Below are 17,946 nucleotides of genomic sequence, written 5' to 3'. Positions count from 1 at the left end.
AATCTATCAGCTTCTGATTGTTGATTAGGGAGGATGAGAGGGGAATATTTTCATTTGCAAATAGAAATTCCCGTCCTTTATGAGCTACAATTGGGCCATTCAGAAAGTCTAAAGTCTTAAAATGTATGAATGGGCCACTCCAAAGTTGGAAAAAAGTCTTGATCCCACATTTTTACATATATGTAATTTATAGATTTATATAGATATAATTATTTACTATCATTCTGTTGCTTTTCTCCAGAAGGATATAAACTCCTTGAGAGAAGTTCCATTTTTTTGTTATTTGCTAGAGCTTAGCACAGTTCCTATACATCTTAAGTGTTTCACAAATACCTATTGAGTTTTAGTGAATTAAGAAAGTGAAGCTAAAATGTCAAGAGTGGTAGAATGCAATACAACCAAGCATACCTTCAGAAAACTCCTTCAAATATGTCTTGAAGATGCACCAAGGAAAATCCAGAAAAAAAAATCACAGTGAATCATTTCTCCAGTCCATATTAATAGACAGAGGTCTGCAGACAATAGGGATGGGTTCAGGTGGAGCACATACACTGCACAACCCCAGGAAAAGGCAGTGTTTCAGGGCAAGAAGAGGTCTGAAACCCATAAAAGGACATTGCAACAGGGACAAGTATCAATTGTCAGCTTTGTTGCCCACAACCCAGTGACTTTTAAAGAAAGGGGACTCTGGGTATTATTCCTAGAAAGAAGGAGGTCCAGAAGTTGCCAGCAGCAGCAGGTGACTTAGACCCCCAGTCTCCAAGCAGGGTCTCATTTTCAGTATCTATACTAGCTTGAAGAAGAATAACCAGGGCAGAAATCCCATACCAAATGAGAGCCTCCAATTCTGCCATACCAAGTCAATAAAACTTTCTTGCTGGCTATTAGGCATAGAATCCATCAGCAGTCTATTTTTACTCAGCCCCAAACCCCAGCTAGAAACTCTGACCAGTGAGACAGCAATTAAACCTTGGCTTGGATTAGACCCCTTCGAAAGCACTGAAAGCTTATAGGTCCCCAGGCTGCCCCTGTGATCTGGTAATAACACCCCCTGAAATACACCCCCCCAAAAGAAACAACAGGTCCTGTACAAATCTTCCAGAATTGCCTAGTCCTAACATCAAGTCTAAAATCAGGTAGCAGGTTGGAAAAATAAGAGTTGCTCCAGAAACAAGTTCAGAAAAGAATGGCTCCAAAACAACACAACAGAAAACACAGCTTGGGCAAAAATTCAATTAGTATTCCTGGAAGCAAGAGTCTTTCAATAGGTTTTTAATTTTTTAAACAAATTAAATGAAAGTACTTGAGATAAAAATTGAAAAAAAAATGAGGTATTGAAGAAAGAACTGTTAAGAGAATTAACAACTTAGCCCAAAATGTACAAAACTGTCCAAAAACAAATTCCCTGACAATAAGCACAGATCAAATAGAAGGCAGTAACTATGAAGCAACAAGAAATATTCAAACAAAATTAGGAGATGGAAAATATAGAAGGAAAAAACAAAACAAAGTATCTCATAACAAAAACAAATGACCTGGAAAACACATCAAGGGAAAAAAACTAAGAATCGGAAGGCCAGGACAGAAAAAAAAAAGCTTGGTCATTATATTTCAAGAAAATTTAAAAGAAAACTGTCAGTTATTCTAAGCAAAATGACATTCTAAGCAGAAATAAAAAGAATCCATTGGTCACCACCTGAAAGAAAACAGAAAATGAAAACTTGTAGGAACATTATAGCCATAATTTAGAATTTCTAGGTTAAAAAAAAATACTACAAGCAGAAATAAAGAAGGAATTCAAGAACCAAAAGCCACAGTCAGGATCACACATGATTTAGCATCCAGAACTGTAAATGAATGGAGAGTTTGGAATATAATATTCAAAAAAAAAAACAAAAACTTGGCTTACAGCCAAGAGTAACATACCCAGCAAAACTGAGTATGATGCAATAGGGAGAAAAAAAAATGACCTTTGCTGATTTAGAGGACTTCCAAGCATTCCTGAAAACCAGAGAGTTCTTTAGAGGTCTAATGCTAAAACATGTTGTACATTTCCCAATAGAGTATAGTTATCAGAATTCAGAATGAGACAAATTTTCTGGACATGGTCAGTATGGAAAGTTGTTTGGACTGAATGTGGATGTGTGTTTATTTTGATAACTTTTGCTTTTCATTTTTTAATGGAAATTGGGGGATAGTAAGAAGGGAATGATAGAAAACATAATTTTTTAATTGAAGAAAAAGTTACAAGAGACCAATTAGGCTTTGCATTAATGAGAGATGATGCAGTGTTTTGGGGGCAGCTAGATGGGGCAGTGGATAGGGCGGCTAGGTGGCACAGTGGATAGAGCACCCGCCCTGGAGTCAGGAGGACCTGAGTTCAAATCTGATCTCAGACACTTACTAATTACCTAGCTGTGTGGCCTTGGGCAAAAGCCAATTAACCCCATTTGCCTTGCAAAAAATAGTAATAATTAGATGGGGCAGTGGATAGAGAGCAAGGCCTTCAAATTTGAAGGACCTGAATTCAAATTCAGTCTCAGATATTTACCAACTGTGTGATCCTGGGCAAATCACTTAACCCTAATTGCCTCAGTTTCTTCATCTGTAAAATGAGCTGAGAAAAGAATTGGCAAACCACTTCAAAATCTTTGTCAAGAAAATCCCAAATGGAGTCATGAAGCGTTGAACAAGATTGAAAATAATTGAATACCACATCAATGCAATGTTTCACCACTAGTTGTGTGATTTTCCCAGTTTTTAGTTATAAAATGACGAGAGAGAGAGAGAGAGAGAGAGAGAGACAGACAGACAGACAGACAGACAGACAGATAGACAGACAGACAAAGGTCAGCTAGACTAGATGATTTCTAAGCATCCTTTCAGTTTTAACATCACTAAAAAATAATACAGACTGCTGCTTAACTACCTCAAATCTATGCCATTAAAAAGAGACCAGGGGGGTGGCTAGGTGGCTGGGTGGATAAAGCACGGGCCCTGGAGTCAGGAGTACCTGGGTTCAAATCCGGTCTCAGACACTTAATAATTACCTAGCTGTGTGGTCTTGGGCAAGCCACTTAACCCTGTTTGCCTTGCAAAAAAAAAAAAAAACCTTAAAAAAAAAGAGACCAGCAACAATATAGGGCTAGGTCTGTGCTCTTCCCAAGAGAAGGATGAAAATCCTTGGCCCTGATCTTTGGGTTAAATCTCCCCTTCTCCTCTCCTATCTAAATCTAGGTGCAGGACAATTGGGAAAGCAGATCTATTCAAGCCTAAACTACTTCCTCAGTCTCTCTGAAGATAACAATCCTGGCCATGAGCAATCTGAAACAAGATTCTTTCAGGACACTCAAAAAATGGCATGGGGAGTAGGAGATGGGGGAGCAAGATTCAACTGGAAATTCTGAAAATCAAACAAACCTGAATTGGAATTTCAACCCACCAGGGGTCAGTTCCTATTTCTGTTTTATCCAAGCAACCATTTCTTCTCTGGCCAGGGAGTGGCAGGGGGATTAGAGAAGGATGGGTGAGGACAGACTTAGAAACACTGTCTTCCTTCCTTGGCTTTCTCTCCCCCCAGCTTTAAATCCGTATAGAGTGAGTGCCAGGAGGCCTGAGTCTCCGGGGAAGCTAAGTATGGCAATACAATGTTGGCTGCTGGAGAATGAGGTAAGAATATACATAGAGGAAGGCTGTTGTTTGAATATCCTCAGAGTCACTGACACTGGTGCCCCTTCTCTTGATGAATGAAGATCAGTGTTCTCCTTTCCTCTTCTTTGTTCCAACAATAAATAATGCCTAACACATTGATTTATTCTTCCATAGGAGACAAAAATCTATCAACTGGAGGTCCTTTTTTCTATGTTTGGTTTTCTCCAGTTGCTGAACTCTCAGTCTAGAAATTCTACCTGGGACACTAAAAATCAAAAAGTTCCGGAGTTTCTAGATAATAGAAATGAGGTGAACCCATCATTCAATCAGAGATATGGCTAAGTAGCCCATAGGTGCTGAGCCTAGGGGTAGGTTGAGCTGAAGATGAGAAACAGAAGGCCTAACTCCTTACCTGTTAAAAGAATACACTCTAATTTGGGGGACAGAGGGAAAAATAGGTAATGTATACAAATATTTTTGGGGAAAATTCAATGAGTATAAATCAATTTAATGCAAGCTAGGTATGTGAGTGTGAAAGGGTATGGAACAATAGATTTTTCAGAGCTAGATAAAGTTAGTCAAGTTTTACCAGGGGCAGCCAGGTGGTGCAGTAGATAGAGCACCCACCCCAGAGTCAGGAGGACCCGAGTTCAAATCCAGACTCAGACCTTTAATAATTACCTAGCTAGGTGACCTGGGCAAATCACTTAATCCCATTGCCTTTCCAAAAAAAAAAAGAGAGAGAGATTTTACAGAGATAAGATGACACCCCACCCCACCCCCCCCCACCCCCGCCCCAGCCCAGGGCAAAGCTAGAAGCAATAAAGAGGAATTACAAAGAGACACATTTAGACTTGTAAAGGTAGAACAAACTTCAGAGAGAGTCTCAGGAAGGAGAACAGGCTAGATAGTAAAAGAGATTACAATGTAGATTCTTTTTCAGAGAGGATTGGCTGTGGAGGTTCCTTCAGAAGATAAAATTCTGTTTCTATGACCTGTTTAGTCTAGGCCCTCTTGGCTGTAAATTAACATATTCCAAGGAGAACCTACTTTGTTCTGTTATACCAAGTACAAATAAGATGTTTGGTGAGCCTGAATCATTCATCCCTGAACCATTCTATCTCATTTCTACTTCCTGGCCTCCCTGGCTTCCTTCAGGACTAATCAAATCATATCTTCTTAAAAAAGCCTTTCCCTGTCTCTTCTACACTTTCCCAGTGCAATCTCTCTGAGATCACTTCCAATCTATCATATTCCAATCTATCATCATTCCATATGTATCAACCAGATCAATAAAAATATATACATATAGGGCAGGTACCATGTGTATAGAGATAGATATTTATGCCTATGTGTACATACAGGTATGGATGCATGTTTCATGTGTATATGAATTGTATACCTAAGTAGATGTGTTCATATATATGTATATATATATCAAAATATGCATATGTGAATGTACTTATTGTTTGATCATTTCATTCATGTCCAATTCTTTGTTCAGCTTGGGGTTTTCTTGGCAAATTACTAGAGTAATATGTCATTTTATTCTCCAGTGTGTACATGTTATATGTAGGTATATATGTATATAGATACACATACATATGCATATAGCTACATACATGGTAGATGAGTATAATAACTATCTATCATATGTACATGTTTTTGCATATATGTATACCTAGAATAGACATGCAAATAGATATACTATATAGTATATTAAAAAACTGTGAGGTGGTGCAGTGAATAGAATACCAGCTCTGGAGTCAGGATGACCAGAGTTCAAATCCAGCCTCAGATATTTAATACTTACTAGCTATATGACCTTGGACAATTACTTAACCCCACTTCCTTGCAAATAAAAAAGTTTTGAAGACAGGGTTTTTTTCTTTCCCCTTTCTTTGTAACAGCAGAGCTTAGCACAGTGCTTAGCACATAGGAAGAACTTAATAAATCCTTCCTGTCATGACCTGTTGGTTTGTTTACGCATCCCATGTGTGATCTGGGGATAATATTCCCTACCCTCCTACTCTCCCAGTAGTCAGAGAAATGCAGTATGGTATAAAGAGTGTTGGTCTTGAAATTGGTAAACATTGGTTCAAAACCAAGATCTGACAATGACTAGTTGTGACCTTGGACAAATCATAAGATTATATATTTAGAGTTGGAAGAGTCTAAAGAGATCATTGAGTCAAATCCTCCCCTTTTACAGGTGAAGAAGGCAAAGTGACTTACCCAAGGGCACATCAATAGGTAGAGAACTAGGACAAGAACCCAGGTCCTCAAATTGTCAAATCATTGATTTTTTTCATTCTACCAGGTTACACAAAATATCACATGACATTTTATCTCTCACCTGTAAAATGGGGATAATTACACTTGCTCTATTACTCTCACTATCTGTGATGAGAAAAGGTATCTTGTAAACCTTAAAGTGCCATGAAACCAGATATTTTCTCCTCAGAGAAGTATGGTACAATATTGATAACAATAATAATAAAAAAGCTAGCATATATAGAGCACTTTGAGATTTGGGGGGAAAATGTCATTACTTGATAATAATGTATAATAGAGTATCAAAATTGAACTTTGGTTGTGTATTCTGCTCTGATATTTAATTTACCCTCTCTGAATCTCAGTTTCTTCACCTTTCAATTATAGACAGTAATCCTCACAGTTGTTTTGAGAAAACCTCAAAGAACTGTACAAATGTGGGTTGGTGATGGTAGTAATAGTAGTAGTAGTATACTAGTAGCAGCAGCAGCAGCAGCAATAGTAATACTAGGTAATAGTGGTAGTAATAATAGGCAGTAGTTGTAGTAGTAGCAACAGCAGCAGTGCTTGTAGTAGTAGTAGTAGTAGTAGTAGTAGTAGTTACATCAGCACAGTACTAGTAGTAGTAGTAATAATAATAGTAGAAGTAGTAGTAGTAATAGCAGCAGCAGTAGTAGTAAAAGTAGTATAGCACCAATAGTAATTGTGGTGGTAGTAGGAGTAGTAGTAGTAAAAGGAGAAGTGGAAAAAACTAATTTTTCTAAAATCAACTCAAGTAGTCTTGTTTACAAAGTTTCTATGCTATAAGAAAACTAGTATCAAAAGTTCAATGTCACTATATCTTATTGAAATATTGTGGGTGCAGAAATTCCTGACATTACTATGTCATATGTATTGTCTATATTTATATTCATTCTGTATCAATGACCATTACATAGTAAAATTATGCTATACATAGCACAAAGCAGAATATGTGGATTTGGATATAATTCAAGTTTGAATTGGATCTTGTAAGATACTATAGATACACTAAAAGAAATGTGGCCCCGTTGTTAAAAAAGCTGGCTTTGTGAAATAGGCGGTTTTCTCAAAGTATGGCCACTCAGACTCCACCCTCCCCCATCTCTTTCCATTGCCCAAGATTTTATAATTGGGACTGGACCAGCCCCTTTAATTACCTCCTCCCCATAAAGCCCATAATCATTACCACTGCCTTCCGGCTGCTGTCCGATTTTTTTTTAGGATATTAGAGGCCTATGGTTGCAAGAACAGCCTCTTTTGGAATTTCTCCCCCAACCTACACTGTTAGCTTTCCTCTGTTCCTTTCTGTTCTTTTTGAATTGTATCCTCTTTTTTCTCATTCTCCTTTCCATTCTCCTATCTCTCCCAGTTTATTCTTTGTCCAACTTTTTTTTGTTATTCCCTTTGCTCTTCAAAATGTCAAGAATAACAGTATCCTAGGGATAGCAGGGTTATGATAGAAAAAGGTCCCCTAACTTTGGATGTGGAAGTAAAGGAAGGATGAGAGAAGTGGGGAAGGAGAAGAGAAGAGCAATTCTTTTCCCCAATTTGCTGTTGGAGGCAGATGGGAGGGGAGGACTTCTCAGTATAGCAGGATATCTCGTTTCCCTCAGTTTTACAATACAGAATTTCCCTTTATCTGTTCATTTTGGCTGACTGCTATATAGGTTAACCCTACATTTTGTATCTGTGCCTTGTGTGAAATATTAAGGGAATTCTAATTTCATCAGTTTAAAATGGTGTATGTTTAAGAGCTTAGTCCTATTCAGTAAGTCATATCCAATACTCTCTTGAACTCAGTTAGATCCTGGAAGAATCCATAAGCAGAAGAAAATAAAGTTGTAATGAGGGCCTGTGTAGCCAGCAATTGAGAATGGGAAATGAAAGCAGTAGAAAGGGTTATAAATATTTCTAAAACTTAGGTCAAGTTACTCCCTTGCTCAAAAATCTTCAGTGGCTCCCTGAAGCAGCTAGAATAAAATGCAATTTCTCAGTTTGACATTTAGAGTCCTCCACAAATTTATCGTCCATCTTCTTTTCCAGTCTTATTCATTTTACTCTTCTTCACATACTCTGTAATCCAAACAAATTGTTAATCTTTGCACATGGCATTCCATCTCCTTAGAATGATTCCTCATTACTTCCATATCTTAGGATCACCAGCTTCCCTCAGAATTTAACTCTAGTGCCACTTCCTATGGTAAAGCCTTTTCTGATACTCCTTGTTCTCTCTTCTTCCTTAAATGGTGTCATATTTATTTGATCAGGATGTTCCTAATAAGTTATTTTCTCCTACTCCAAATGATGATATTATCGAAGATATAGAGCAACGGACAGAAATGTAATCTTTTTTTTGATAATAATAATGTATAATAGAAAGAATGCCCAGTTTGGACCTTTACACTCAGATCCTTTGCCTTCTCTGGATCTCAGTTTCTTCACCTTTCAAATGTAGACAGTAATCCTCACAGAGCTGTCATGAGTAAGCCTCAAAGAGCTTTATAAAGGTGGGTTATTATTATTAATAGTGTTAAAAAAAAGTCAGTTGTAGTAAGCAGAATTGCTTACAAAGTCTCTATTCTACAAGAAAACTAGAAGCAAAAGCCAGTAACATTGTATCTTTTTAGAATGCTGTGAATGAAAAAAAAAAAGAATGTTGTGAATACAGAAATTCCTAATACTACTTTTTCAGGGAGGCCTTAGAGGTCTTCAAAGAAGTATAATCTGGTAATCCTTTAACAAGGCAGAAGAGTTCCTTAGTCAAACAATGGAATTTAGAGCTGCCTGGTTGAAGATCAGCTCTGCTCTAGTGGCATACCCTTAAGATGGCATATCTTTAAGAAACAAGGTATACTTTCTGGAAGTTAAGAGTCAAAGCTGTATCTATCTGAAACTATCAACAAGCATTATATTCAATGGGGAGAGGCTAGAGGCATTCCCAATAAGATCAGGGGTGAAACAAGGGTGCCCATTATCACCACTACTATTCAATATTGTATTAGAAATGCTAGCATCAGCAATCAGAGAAGAAAAAGAAATTGAAGGAATTAGAATTGGGAAGGAAGAGACAAAACTCTCACTCTTTGCAGATGACATGATGGTCTACCTAGAGAATCCCAAGAAATCATCCAAAAAACTACTGGAAACAATTAGCAATTTTAGCAAAATTGAAGATTATAAAATAAACCCTCATAAATCCTCAACTTTTCTATATATGTCTAGCAAGAAACAGCAGGAAGAGCTTGAAAGAGAAATCCCATTCAAAGTAACCTCAGACAATATAAAATATTTGGGAGTCTATTTGCCAAGACAGACTCAGAATCTTTTTGAAAACAATTATAAAACACTTCTCACACAAATTAAATTAGATTTAAATAACTTGACAAATATCAACTGCTCATGGATAGGTAGAGCTAATATAATAAAAATGACAATTCTACCAAAACTAAACTATCTGTTTAGTGCCCTACCAATCTAAATTCCGAAAAATTACTTTAACAAGTTAGAAAAAATTGTAAGTAAATTCATATGGAGAAATAAAAAGTCAAGAATTTCCAGCAGCTTAATGAAAAAAAGTGCAAAAGAAGGTGGCTTAGCCCTACCCGATCTAAAATTATATTATAAAGCATCAGTCATCAAAACTGTTTGGTATTGGCTAAGAAATAGAGTGGGGGACCAGTGGAATAGACTAGGTGTAAAAGCAGGAGATGATTATAGTAATCTGCTGTTTAATAAACCCAAAGAGTCTGGCCATTGGGATAAAAAAACTCCCTCTTTGATAAAAATTGCTGGGATAATTGGAAGTTAGTATGGAAGAAACTTAGATTAGACCAACACCTCACACCCTTTACCAAGATAAGATCCAAATGATTACAGGACATAGACATAAAAAACAATACTATAAGCAAATTAGAAGATCAAGGACTAGTCTACCTGTCAGATCTATGGAAAGGGGAACAGTTTATGACTAAGGAAGAGTTGGAGAACATCACCAAAAACCAATTAGATGATTTCAATTACATTAAATTAAAAAGCTTTTGCACAGATAAAACCAATGTAACCAATATCAAAAGAAATGTAGTAAATTGGGAAACAATCTTTACAACTAATGATTCTGACAAAGGACTCATTTCTAAAATATACAGAGAACTGAGTCATATTTTTAAAACAAAAAGCCATTCCCCAATTGACAAATGGTCAAAGGATATGCAAAGGCAATTTACAGATGAGGAGATAAAAGTAATCCATAGCCATATGAAAAAATGCTCTAAATCATTAATTATTAGAGAAATGCAAATTAAAGCTTCTCTGAGGTACCACCTCACACCTCTCAGACTGGCCAATATGACCAGGAAGGATAATGATCATTGTTGGAAGGGATGTGGGAAATCTGGGACACTATTACACTGTTGGTGGAGCTGTGAACTCATCCAACCCTTCTGGAGAGCTATTTGGAACTATGCCCAAAGGGCAACAAAAATGTGCATACCCTTTGACCTAGCAATACCACTATTGGGTCTATACCCTGAAGAGATGAGGAAAAAGGGTAAAAACATTACTTGTACAAAAATATTTATAACAGCCCTGTTTGTGGTGGCAAAGAATTGGAAATCCAGTAAATGTCCTTCAATTGGGGAATGGCTTAGTAAACTGTGGTATATGTATGTCATGGAACACTATTGTTCTATTAGAAACCAGGAGGGACGGGATTTCAGGGAAACCTGGAGGGATTTGCAGGAACTGATGCTGAGTGAGATGAGTAGAACCAGAAAAACACTGTACACCCTAACAGCAACATGGGAGTGATGTTCAACCTTGAAGGACTTGCTCATTCCATCAGTGCAACAATCAGGAACAATTTTGGGCTGTCTGCAAAGGAGAGTACCATCTGTATACAGATAAGGAGCTGTGGAGTTTGAACAAAGTGTAAGGACTATTCCCTTTAATTTAGAAAAAAAACATATCTTATTGTCTGATCTTGTTACCTCTTAGACTTCTCTTTAACGATATGATTTCTCTCTCATCACACCCAATTTGGATCAAGGTACAACATGGAAACAAAGTAAAGACTGACAGAGTGCTTTTGTGGGGGGGGGGAGCAAGATTGGGGGAAAATTGTAAAACTCAAATAATATCTTTAATAAAAATAAATTTAAAAAAAAGAGAAGTGTGCACTCTGACAGTCAAGAAGGCAAGTCATTAAAGAAGAATCTAGCTCTTGGGGCAGCTAGGTGCACTGTGGATAGAGCACTTGGCCCCGGAGTCAGGAGGACCTGAGTTCAAATCCAGCCTCAGACATCTAATACTTATCTGTGTGACCTTGAGCAAGTCACTTAAGCCCCATTGCCTTGCAAAAACAAACCAAAAAAGCCTTGGAAAAACCTAGCTCTTGAGAGGGAATGGGGTAAGGGAAAAAGGGAGATTGCAGCAGACCTACTTGCCTAGTAGAAAACACTGCAGACAGAAGAGAGTAGCCCCAGATCATCAAGACATGAGACTATAAGGACCTCTGTGAGAGAGCTAACCCAACTGTTTGGGATGTTACAGGTATAAGTCACTACCTGGGCAGAATTTCTATCTCCTTTGTATCTAAGACTAAGGGTAGGAACCAAGGGGAGAAAGAGAACAAACATCCTTAATAACTACCAGCCATCAGGAGTTGTCCTTCAGAGAGGGAACCCAACAGAGCAACCTAATTCCAAAGCAGTATTACAAACACCATACTACTGACTTTAATAAAGTGAAAGAAAACTAGCAGGAGAAGGTTGCAGATTAACTATCAAAGGGGTAACAGGGGAATTGAAGGTAGAATCGTGTATAGGGACTTCAGTGAAAATTTTTGATAAAACGGCATAGTGATGCTATCATGCTATCCCCATTTTTTTTCTTGTTCCCATTAATCAACAAATTTTCATTAAGGTTCTTCTAAGAATAATGAGAAAGTATTAAGGCACAGTGGAAAGAAAACTAAAGGAGTTAGGAAGTCTTGGTTTCAGTCAGTTTGCTCATTTGTATAATAATAATATCTATGGTATATATCCCTGTTTGTATCTCATTCCCTTTTCTTGTCTATTTTCTTGTCATTCCCTCTGTCTCTGTCTCTCTCCACCTTTATCTCTACATCTGATATTCTCTCACAACATAGAATTATCTCTGCCCATCATTCCAATCTTCCAGTTGTTTGGAACTCTGGAAGGGACTGGAAGCAGAAATCTCAGGACTGAGATTTCACATTTTATCTCCAAAGGCCTCAGAGGTTATAATTACAGGACATTGAGTTCAGAGGCTGGGGGAAGGAGGGGAAGGGGGAGGAAAGGAATGAAATGACATCTGCAGTGGGCTGGAGATCAAGGCAGGATGGTGACTCAAAGGGGCTCCAACACAGTGCTACAGGAAACCCTACAAACAGGTGGCTTTTAAAGGCCAGCCAACTATGTTCATGCAACTAAGGAGGTGGCAGGACTGGGGGGTGGGGGAGAGGGGAGCTGGATTAACAAACTAGTCTGTAAAACTGGTTCTCCCCTTTCTAGGGAAGAAATTCAATCCCAGAACTGGGTTTCTGGCTTATATTGAAGCTGAACAGGATGTATGTCCTCTTTCTCCCCTTGGCTCCTACCCTAAGACTTAGATACAGAGAAGACACAAATTCTGCCCAAATAGTGATTTAGTTGGGCTGAGGTAGCTTGGTTCTCACTGATCCACTGTCTCATAGTTCTCTGAGTTTTCTCTGAACATAGAAAACATTTAGCAGATATTTGTTGAATTGAATTATGGAACTCTGGCTGCTCTGCTGGGTAGAGGTGTTCTTAACTAAAGCTTCCTGTCAATTAATCAATGAATCTACAAGTGTTTAACAAATGCTCATTATTTGCAAACAGAAATAGTTCCTGCCCTAAAGAAGCTCAAATTCAGTTGCTTCCTCTATGCAGACCAGTCTAAATATGACAGATGCTTTCCAATTTCTTCTTTTTTTTTTCTTGCAAGGCAATAGGGTTAAGTGGCTTGCTCAAGGCCACACAGCTAGGTAATTATTAAGTGTCTGAGGCCAGATTTGAACTCAGGTACTCCTGACTCCAGGGTCAGTGCTTTATCTACTGCGCCACCTAGCTGCCCTCCAATTTCTTCTTGTTGACTGTGGAATTCCTTTATCAAGTCCTCAGTATTTCCTTCTATGAAAAAGACATTATCTCAAAAAGTTAAGATAAGGGGCACCTATCTGTCACAAATACCTCTTGTCAACTTTTCTTTACAGATAGAGATCAAACAGACTTTGGAAACCACTGATAAAGGCAATCAATCACTTAACATTCACTGGGCAATGTTACTATATCATTATTATATGAACACCAATGTGCTAGATCCTAGGGCATATACAATTCCTGGCTTCAAATATAATGCTATGCATAAAGTAGATGCTTAATACCTGTTTGGTGAAATAAAGTTTACTGAATTTGTTGAAAAAATAAATATTGCTGTCATGGGGAGGGACAAGAAAAGGGAAGTGGTAGAAAAATGTGAAATTTGTAAACTTGCAAATGAATGAATGTTGAAAACTACCTTTTCATGTAATTGGAAATAAAATTACAACCAAAAAACAAAAAAGAATATTAAATATAAACTCTTGAGTCTTGATGTTTCAGACCTTCTATCAGTTGACCCCTCCCTTCTGCATTAACTTCTCTCTTTCCTAGAAGTCTATTGTACCCTGCTCTTTCTTGGTGCCTCTCTATCCTCAGATATACTTGGTTCTACAGCTTACAAAAACAAATATAAATACTGGACTCTCAAGAAAACAATATACATGATGACTATAATAAGGTGAATAATAAAAAAACCCACAAAACTATCAAAAGTGAATGTTACTTATATACACTCATTGGATTTAGAAATCTATCTTACCCTAGAAGAAAAAAGGCGAGGAAAGGGATGGGAGAAAGGTATCAAGGGAAAAATAGGATGGAGGGAAATAGAGTTAGCAATAACAACTGTGGGAGAAAATATTGAAACAATTTCCTCTGATAAAGACTTCATTTCTTAAACATAGAGAACTGAGTCAAATTTATAAAAAAAAATAAGTCATTCCCCAATTCATAGAAATTGATACATTAATGCATTGTTAGAGAAGTTGTGAAATAATTCAACAATTCTATAGAGCAATTTGGAATTATGCTCAAAGGGTTATAAAACCATGCCTATTAGGCCTAGTGGTGCCACTGCTAGTTCTATATTCCAGAAGAGATGAAAAAGAAGAAAAGAACCTATATGTATAGGGATATGTATATTTATAGCAGCTCTTTTCTGGTAGTGAGGAGCTGAAGACTGGGGGGGGGATGCCCAACAAATGGGGAATGGCCGAACAAATGGAATGTGATTCAGAAGAAATGCTGTTCTGTTATAGGAAATGATCAGCAGGATGCTCTCAGGAAAAACCTCACATGAACAGCTGCAATGGGAAATCAACTTCCACAAAGTAACAGCAATATAATAGGATGATAAACAGTGAGTACCTTTTCTCAGCAAAACTGTGAGCCAAGAGAACTCTGAAGTAAGTACTTATGATAAGGAATACTATTCATCCTAAAGACAGAGCTGATTGGTATCTGAATACAGACTGAAGCATACAATTTTTCCCACTTCAGTTTTCTTGAAGTTTTTCTTTGTGTGTGTGTGTAGGGGGGGTTATATTTACTTTTACAACATCACTATTTTAGTAATGTTTCTCATGGCTACACATTTTTAACCTACACCAAATAACTTGCTTTCTCAATGAGAGGAAGTGGGGTGGGAGGAAGGGAGAGAATTTGGAACTCAAGATTTTGTCAAAAACTTTTGTAAGGAGCTGAGGGGGGAAATTTTAAAATAAATAAAAAAAATTTTTAAAGTTTTTAAAAAATGAATGTTAGAGATTTACATAGAATAAGCACAGCCCAAAAGGAGAGATATGAAAAGAAACTCCCACTCCAAACCCTTGTCTATGTTGAAGATATTTTTGTTTGGTCGTTTTTGCTTTTTTTTTTCCCTTAAAATTATTATTTGTTATTTGGCAGGATCACTGGAAGGATTGGGGGGGGAAGGTAAAGATATAGGAAGAAACTTTTACTATTAAAAAGCAAAAACATATTTTAAAAATCTGCTCCCCTTCCCCCACAAAAAAATAGATTGCCTTCTGGGAGCTTGTACTTTAAAACAAATGACAGAAAAAAAATAGCGAACAGATTAAAAACTAGTCTATAAAATGAATTGCATCATAGAAGTACATAAGAAGAAGGTTATGCTGATCAAAGTTTTCCATAGGCTCTCCAATATCTCTCTGGTCCAACCCTGAAATAGCTTCCTGGCCTTCAGCCTCAGAAGGGATGAGGAGAAGACCAAGTAGAGCTACAAATGATATTGGGGATGGGTTATGTAAATAATAGTGAAAGTATCTTTTTTCAAAACTACCTCTCATCAGCAAGGAACACAAAGGCTGTTTTCACAATACTTAGTCAGACCCAGCTGATCAGATAAGAGTGAAAAGTAATCTCCCTTTGAAGGGGCTGTAGGGCACAAGGAAGCTATTAATGGGTCCAAGTGAAAGCAGAAGGACTTGGGGATTGGATGGAATGTAAGACTAGAAGGGTAACTTGAAGGTTTGTTTATTATTTGGCAATTGTTTGGCAAAGTGTAGGGGGAAAAGAAGAGGGTGAAAATATATGTGTAGGGGATGCTGACAGTCTGAGAAATTTGGTGTGTGGATATACAGAGAAGGTCTGGAGCAAGGCTGAGGGATCCTTTGAATTGGGAGGAGGGTAGATTAAAAGCTTTAGCAAAAAGCAGGTGTCACAAATTGCAAGCTGGGAATACTTAATGCTGCAAATGACGGTCTGTATTTTTTCCTGCAATCCTGGGGTTCAGACAGTCAAGGACTACAGTGTCAACTCAACCTCCATGTCAAATCAATTCAGTAGACATTTATTGAACTACAGCATTGTTCTGGACAAGAAAGAAGTTAGAAGGACGAATTTAAAAGAAAATTACCCACCTCAGTAAGCTTACAGTCTTTTGTTCAGGGTCATAGATGAATGCTATCCAAAGTAAAAGCTGAGTTCTAATACCACAGGTGGGGGACCAACCAATTAGAAGGGTGGGAAATTATAGCCAATAGCAGAACTCACCAAAAACCCTCCCACTCTGTCTCTTTCTTCCTCAGCTGGTTCCTAACCTGAAAGGACTTCTACCACTCAGGGCAATTCTATAACCAACAACTCTTTCTGATTCGGAATAGTAGATGAAGCAGTGGTTGTGGAGTCAGAGGAGGAAGCTCAAATTCTGGGTCATCTGAATGGCACTGACAGTGTCACTAACCTTCCTGGGTCTCTATGAAAGGAGGAGTTTGGATGTAGAACCCTTCTCTGATGCTGGAACTGAAGTATGGGATTTCTTTTTTTAACTTTGTAAGAATTCACTACCAAGGTAGAATCTAGGATTTAAAGAGCTTGAAACTTCCTGGCTAGAGTTCCCACAAGGCTACGGGTTCCACAGAAATAGGACTTTATGGAAAAGGTACCAGCTTTCAGTTTCTTTAAACATGTAGAACATGGCAGTACTATCCCCATATGCTAAATCATATAAGTGACTCTGAAAGCACTAAGGGAATAAGGTGATCTCTGGGTTGAAAGGGTCTCCACTCTCCAGCCCCTTGAACACAGCTCAAGAGCTTAATGTACAATCTGTTTTGGAATGAGTGTTAAGAAACAATATGAGGACATAATTAATATGGATCTATGTTTAGCATGGTTATACATGTATAGCCAATATTAGATTGCTTTCTGTCAGGGGAAGGAGAGAGGGAGGGAAGGAAGAAAAGTGTGAAGCTCAAAATCTCACACACACACACACACACACACACAAAGTTTGCTGAGGGCAGCTAGGTGGCACAGTGGATAGAGCACCAGCCCTGAAGTCTGGAGGATCTGAGTTCAAATCAGACCTCAGACATTTAATAATTACCTAGCTGTGTGACCTTAGGCAAGTCACTCGATCCCATTGCCTTAAAATTTTTTTTTAAATGATTGCTGGAGGGCAGCTAGGTGGCGCAGTGGATAAAAACACCAGCCCTGGAGTCAGGAGTACCTGAGTTCAAATCCAGTCTCAGACACTTAATAATTACCTAGCTGTGTGGCCTTGGGCAAGCCACTTAACCCCATTTGCCTTGCAAAAAACTAAAAAAAAAAAAGAATGCTGAAAACATGTAGTTGGAAAACTAAATTAATAAAATATTTAATAAAAAAGAAAAAAATGTGAGGGGAATTTTATGCTTTACCTCTGGCTTTTGATTCACATTAATAGATATAGATCTTGACCAGGGTAACACAGCTGGGTAGGGACCATCTAGTTCAGAAATTACATGATCTGGTCAAGGTCATACACAATAAGCATCAAAAGTGGGGGTTTTGTCAGGAGTACCTGGGTTCAAATCCGGTCTCAAACACTTAATAATTACCTAGCTGTGTGGCCTTGGGCAAGCCACTTAACCCCATTTGCCTTGCAAAAACCTAAAAAAAAAAAGTGGGGGTTTAGAACTAGCTATTCACTCCAGAACCAGGGATCTTTTCACTATATAATGGTACCCACCTATGCCCTACTCATTCTTTTTTTTTTGAAATTGAGATCACCTATTTATTTTTTTAATTTATTTTTATTAAAGATATTATTTGAGTTTTACAATTTTCCCTCCAATCTTGCTTCCCTCCCCCCACCCCACCCCCACGGAAAGCAATCTGTCAGTCTTTACTTTGTTTCCATGTTGTACCTTGATCCAAATTGGGTGTGATGAGAGAGAAACCATATCCTTAAAGAAGAGAAGTCTAAGAGGTAACAAGATCAGACAATAAGATTGCCCCACTCATTCTTGACGGTCTACTCAAATACAGTCTCCTTCATAAAACTGGTTCCTTTCTCATCTGATTGTATAGCATTTTTTTATTCACAGGTTTATGGACATATAGCTTTATATTTTAT

At 37.8% G+C, this 17,946-nt stretch overlaps 1 protein-coding gene and 1 long non-coding RNA gene across 5 annotated transcripts in view; one reads left to right on the top strand and one right to left on the bottom strand.

The window, feature by feature from the left end:
* Positions 1–17,946, bottom strand: part of B4GALNT3 (beta-1,4-N-acetyl-galactosaminyltransferase 3) — a 162,043-nt gene that overhangs the window by 101,911 nt on the left and 42,186 nt on the right. The window lies entirely within an intron of this gene.
* The window catches only part of LOC141493981 (uncharacterized), a 49,596-nt gene that overhangs the window by 24,877 nt on the left and 6,773 nt on the right, over positions 1–17,946 (top strand). For all 4 annotated transcript variants that reach the window (XR_012470371.1, XR_012470369.1, XR_012470368.1 and 1 more), the window contains exons 4-7: positions 3,581–3,669; positions 14,345–14,445; positions 15,841–15,971; positions 16,136–16,354. This is a non-coding gene — a long non-coding RNA (uncharacterized LOC141493981). The remainder of the gene's footprint in view (positions 1–3,580; positions 3,670–14,344; positions 14,446–15,840; positions 15,972–16,135; positions 16,355–17,946) is intronic.

The sequence above is a fragment of the Macrotis lagotis genome, chromosome 7 (genome assembly GCF_037893015.1).
Source record: "Macrotis lagotis isolate mMagLag1 chromosome 7, bilby.v1.9.chrom.fasta, whole genome shotgun sequence".
In the NCBI taxonomy this organism is placed as follows: domain Eukaryota; kingdom Metazoa; phylum Chordata; class Mammalia; order Peramelemorphia; family Peramelidae; genus Macrotis; species Macrotis lagotis.
Note: the sequence above shows the minus strand (reverse complement) of the source record. Positions and strands in the feature narration are given on the sequence as shown.